Consider the following 6285-nt stretch of genomic DNA (forward strand, 5'->3'; position numbering starts at 1 on the left):
CATACAAAAAGAGAATTACATTAGAAAGGAAAATAACATATGGTGACAATATTGTTTCTCAAACCCTAATCAACCCCAAGTACTTGATTAGCTGAATGAGGTGTGTTAGTTTTGGGTTGGTGGTGAAAAGTGCATCTCCAGGAGAAGTTGGAGGTTGTTTATCACTGGGGCAGTAGGTAACATTCTAATATTGTAATTCTTGGCTTTATAATGACTTTACTTATAGCAGCTTTTCTCTAACAACTCTGATTACACTTGTGTATTCAGCTAGCAGAGATCCAATACCAATACCAGTAGATTATTTCTTCTTTAAATATTACTAAGATTTAAAATGTGCTGTTTTCAATGAAAACACTTCACTCAAGATGAGTATCTAGAACTAGGTTATCATTGTCAATGAGCATCTAAAAGTAGGCCTCAGACACTAAAACCCGCAGATAGAAATACACAATGTGAATATGTGCCATTACAGGATAGATTTGTTACAGGATATGATCAGATTCATTCCCTTTTTCCATAATCAATCTGTATCAGCGCCATCTCTTACTAATTTTGCATGCTAAATGGTGTTTGGCTACACTGCTGCCAAAGTGAATTGTAAAAACCAACTCAGTTTGTGTTGGCTTTGTTTTAGCCTACACAGCATGGTCTAGCATAAATAATGCTACCCACCACTAGGAATACATTGTAAGTATTTCCTATCTCAGGCAGCCAAATTCCACTTTCTCCTCTACGCTCTTAGCTAAAAGGGATCTATAGAATGTATGCATATGACTTATAATAACAGCAGAACCATTTTTGAATAGAATAGAATCATTCTTTCAAAACCACGCATAATAAGAACCATTTAAAATTCAACTTTGACCAAACAGTCCTGGTCATTTTAAGCACCTTTCATCAGAACATTTCAAAGACTACGTGTCCAACAAAACATAATGACTACTGCCCTCTCTAAAACATCTTCTGATTTGTGGCAACATCACTGTGTACCTGGTGGGGCAGGTATGTTTCATCACAACTTCCCATTACCCTCACCCATCATAAAATGAAGCTAGCTCAGAGATCCTCCCTGATACTATGACAGGGCTCATAATTCTACATCTAATTGTTGTTTTTACTAAAGAACACATTTTTAAAGGGTTGAATAGATCTCAGAGATGTTCAAACGTTGATTCATGTGAGTTTAAGTCAGGTCTTAAGTCTCTAGAATGGAGTCCAAGTCTCGAGGCTTTAGCAGAGAATTTGTTCATCTCATTATTAGCTGCAGGCATTGCATTTTATATAAGTAAACTGCTTAGAAAAACACTTCAAGTAACAAGCTGTTTATTACAGAAAACACCTCTGAAACATTCAGTAAATGCAGTGTTAGACTAAAGAGACTAAACAACTTAAAACATTTGGTTAGCTTTTAGGTTACATAGCATGTAAGCCAGTTGGTGCAATAGCTAATCCAGCTGAAACTAATAAAATTTAAAGGAATATGATCTGTAACTTAATAAAACTTCAACTAGATTAACTGACAACTTCAGTTAATAGCAACTGCACTGACTAACATACCTGCTATACACTTGCTAGCCAACAGTTTCAAGTTTTGTCTTTTAGACATCACATTGACTGTTAGTGTTTCATTCTGTCCATTAGACCGAAGGTTTTTCCTATGAAAGGCTTTTTATAAGTAGTACATGATGCTGCTGTGGGCTACAAGATAAGGGCATTACAGTAATGATTGCTCATAGTCATAGTAAAGTCACACATGCAAGGTTGGAAACAAAAGATTGTATTTATTTAATGCATTAACGCTGGCTGCCCTGATTCTCAGGCTGAAATTTTACAAGCTGTAAGTCTCAAGTCTGCGTCAAGTTGCGAGTCAGAGTAGAGTCAAACGTCAGTCAACATATGTAACTTGAGTTCCCATCTCCAATACACAAAACGGGTTTCTACTTCAAATTCTCTTTCCATCTGGAGAAAATAGTTTGTGTTCAAAAATATATGTTTCAGGAGATGACAGCGATTTGTGCTAGAGCACGCATTATGAGGCCACTTCACACATACACAGTGAGAAGCACTGAAAGGCATTGAAGGATCGCCGATTTAGGATGAGTGTAAGGTGGTTACACACTGGCCTCAGCTGTGCTCTCTCTGCTTGTCAAACAAAAGCCAAGGTGCCATCGTGTTGATGCTGATTGTTAGAGACTGGGTGGGATGTTTTCCAGCTGTCAGTCAAGCTGTTGCTAGTAACCCACAGGGCCTACATCCAGCAAGTGTGTCAGGAGCAAGAGCTGCTGCGCTAGGATTAGATTTACCTCAGTCAGTGCTGCCCGTCTTAGTCTCTACAGCAGTTTTGTTTAGGCCTCATTTCTCTCCAGGGCTTACTCTTACTGCCTGTACTACAAAGAGAGGTCATGTAGAGGCTGAAAGAGGTGAAAACAACAACCATTTCATTATAGACCTTTCAAGTAAGTAAGGAAAGTCTATTGTTACGATCATGGTTGGATTTTCTTAGTTAACCCTTTCACAGCAGCCTTAAAATACAATTACGGCACCATTCTTGCAATGCCCGTGGAATCCGGTCATTTGTATAAATGTATTAACATTCATTACATTCCATTTTCAAATTTGTTATAACATTAACAAATATTTTATTCATATTTTTAAATAAAAACTGTTCTGGAAATCATAAGTCAGCTGAATTTGTAATAACAAGATAACAAGCCTTGTTATATGCAGTGTCCCTGATAGCATAGCCCCTGAAGCTTTAGCACAGCCAGAAAGCCACCGCTGAATCAGCTAAGTAATAATAGATAAGTGCTAACATTAGCAGTGTAAGCTCATAAAAATGTTTTAGTAATTATGTCCGAAGACCCCTGGCTAATATACTTGCCAAACCAAAAAAACATTCAAAATGCAATGTTAGATAAAAGTAATAAATTACAGGCTATTAAAGACGATATCAACAGACCTGATTATAAAAATGTCCTTGGCCCATTAAACAAAGACGAGGTTTAGCTTGTGTTAATATTGCCCTAGACAGCTTAAGTGTAAATGTATATTGGCAAGCTAAAGCTTTACGAACAAACAATGTTTGCCCGAGCAGCTACGTCCGCGCGACTATCCTGCATCCAAGGCTGAAAAATAAATGATAGGGATTTTCAGATTTGAATGACTTCACTTTCAACAGTGCAGCGCACTGGATGATCCTGAGCTATGTTTCCTAAACGGTAATAGATTGTACCCCAGGGTAGGAAATCTTCTCAGTGCAAATTGTTCCATATTTGGCGCTCACAGTGTTCTGACGAGGCCTCTCTATGTTCTCTGTAGAAACTGAAGGCTGTGAAAGACTTGTCACTAAAAAAATGGGCCACAGTCCTGTAAAGTGGGCCATGGTACTTTATAAAAAGCAGCAAAGTAAACGGTGGGCTTTGCATAGGAAAATATTAAGATGAATTGAAGTAGAAGTGGTGATTACATTTAAGCACATTATGTTCTGTTCTGAGTGTAGACATTCTTAATGTGGGTATTTAATAAAGAGCCGGTCACATAAAGATGCTGCTTTTTATAAACTCTAAAAAGATTTGATTACAATCAAAGTTCCTCAGTTGGTAGGCGATACAGTGGTCACTGATACAGTGAGGTCTTCAACTCTGGTTCTGTTGATCCACCACCCTGGACAGCCAAAGCACCTGACACTAATATGCAGATGCTCCTGCAGGCTTTAATTAACTTGATCAGGGGAGCTAAATTCTCCAGGGTGGTACATCACCAGCTGGGTGATTAGCCCTGGTGTATACTATTCATAAATTTGAACACCTATCCAATGGAATTGATCCACTTAATCCAGCTGGTCTAATTAATGAAAAAAATGACATCACTAACACAGAGTAAGATTTGAATGCAATGTCAAACCCTTTTTCTACAGTTATAATTTGGTTATTTATTTTAGACTTACTATTTAAGACTTGTTATAGAGAAACTACAATGGCCCAAAAATATTAACACTTTAACCATTTAATCAATGGTAAACATTCATTAACTTTTTTAGATTATTCTTTAAAATGGTTAGCAAAATGATATTTGTTTCAACAGAAAAACACTTTGAGCACAGTATCAGACTGATGGTAGACTGTGGAGAAAGCATGGAGAAAAATTCCAACCAGACTGTACTAAGTGCACTGTAAAGCAGTTAGGTTGGTTTGACATTTGTGTCCTAACAGAACGAATATCATACATTTTTAGGAATGGCACAAATATCCAAATACTTTTTTGGGTACACCGTATTATTAACTATTATGAAACTAACATGTAATATGTAATCCTGGGACTGGCAACACATGGCTCCAGAATTACATTTTTAGGTAAAAATAAAATAATCCTCCTTTGCAGTAAAATAAAGCTCTGCTGATCATTCTAACACTGTGTTAAAAATAAATGGTCTTAGAAGCTGGAGCTAATATAGCTTATAACTGTTTAATCTGCAAAAAAACTCACTGAAACACTAAAAAGTCACAAAGCTTCTCTTTCACCAGCATCTTGTTTGAATTTGAGTTCCACCTTAAATGGTACAGCAGTTACATTCTGGCACATCAGGCACAATTTAGGGTGAAATGGAAAAATCTGAAGCTGGTAAATGAGAAGCTGACTAACAAGAAAATATTCTACTTTTGTTTCCTGTTGGAGATGTGAGAAAACCGGCTCTGTGCTAAACCTTAAAGAAGAACACAGCAAGTCTGCATTTTCATTTATATTTTTATCCTATACTATATTAGCACATACTGAGCCATATTTACAGCCAAGATGGTAAAATGGATATAAAATCTTTTGGCTCACCAAGGTGGTTTAATTTTTGTTGAAAGGACAAAACGGCTCTCATTTGGTTTGCCAACCCCTGCCCTAATCTTATTAAGATTATAAGAACTAGTGCAGCTGCATGTTTTAATCTCAACATATTTCTGGAAATTTTAATGCACACTTACTATGCATTTGCTGAAAAGGCCCATGTGGCTGCAAGTTTTCATCTCAATCAAGCACAAGGACACCAGGTTTCACTTTTTTAATAATTTAGTCTCAAACTACAAACAACTGACACTGTTACAGTGAGGGGAAACAAGTATTCAGATTTTTTTTAAATATTGAATATACTTCCTGTTCATGTATTCATTCAAAATATACACACACAAGATCCTTTGCTTTTGTGCTTAAAATACAAACAAAAAGTATGTTTTCATAAACATAAAAAAATGTAAAAAAGGACAGGGAAAATGTATTTAGAAACTAAATAACTAAATAAATAAATGATACATAAATCAAGTTTTAGACCATATGGAAGTGGAACATTAATGGAACCACAGCTAATCGTTCCCAAACGGGGGCATGCAAGATTTGTGCTTTCATATTAATCAAAAGGTGTAAGAGTTGCAGGCAAATCTGAGCTATTTTGGAAAAACATACTCTTGTCGAATAAAACAAATACACAACTCTCTGCTAATAATTCACTTCATCATGTTTGGAGAAAAAAGGGTTGCATGTATGATCCCAAGAACACCACACTTTCAGTGAAGTACGAGGGTGGGAGCATCATGATATGAGCCTGCTTCTCTTCAAATGGTGCTGAGGTATATGTCTTCAAACAAAACATGAATGAATCAAAATAGCAGGAAATATTAGAGGATCAGTCAAGTCAAGAAACTGATCCTGAGGAGAAGACGAATGTTTTGACTACACAAAGACCCCCAATCATACAGCCAATATAACTTGAGATAACTTGATTCTAAAAAAGAAGGTGTGTGGCCGATCTCCCAATTTGGATCCCACTGAAAAATTCTAGAAGATTTTGAAAGTCCATCAGGAGGACATGATGCACCAAAACAAAACAAAATAATGCTGCAGTGCTGCTAATAATTTCTTGCTGTTGAAAGTCTAAACAATAAGTAATAATACTAGTACTAATAATTTGTGATGTCTTATTAATACATACATTTCTGTTCATATTTATAAGCACAAAGTCAAACCACATTTGCATTTTAAAAGGACACTGAATTCAGCAAATGAACAGAAATTGTACACTAAAATTGGCAGAAAATGCAAATATCTCAAATAACAAAAACATAAGTGTCTGAATATTTGTTTCCCTCTATTATATATGAGGTGTGCTCATGCTTTGTTGGAATGACAACCGGCAAACCACACTAGTTCTTGAATAAGACTGGAGACCCCTGGTTTAAAAGGTTAATTCTAACTGGCTCCTAATAGTTTTCCTTCTTGATTAGCAACCTTACTATTTTGGCAGCA

The sequence above is a fragment of the Pygocentrus nattereri genome, chromosome 14, assembly GCF_015220715.1.
Source record: "Pygocentrus nattereri isolate fPygNat1 chromosome 14, fPygNat1.pri, whole genome shotgun sequence".
In the NCBI taxonomy this organism is placed as follows: Eukaryota; Metazoa; Chordata; class Actinopteri; order Characiformes; family Serrasalmidae; genus Pygocentrus; species Pygocentrus nattereri.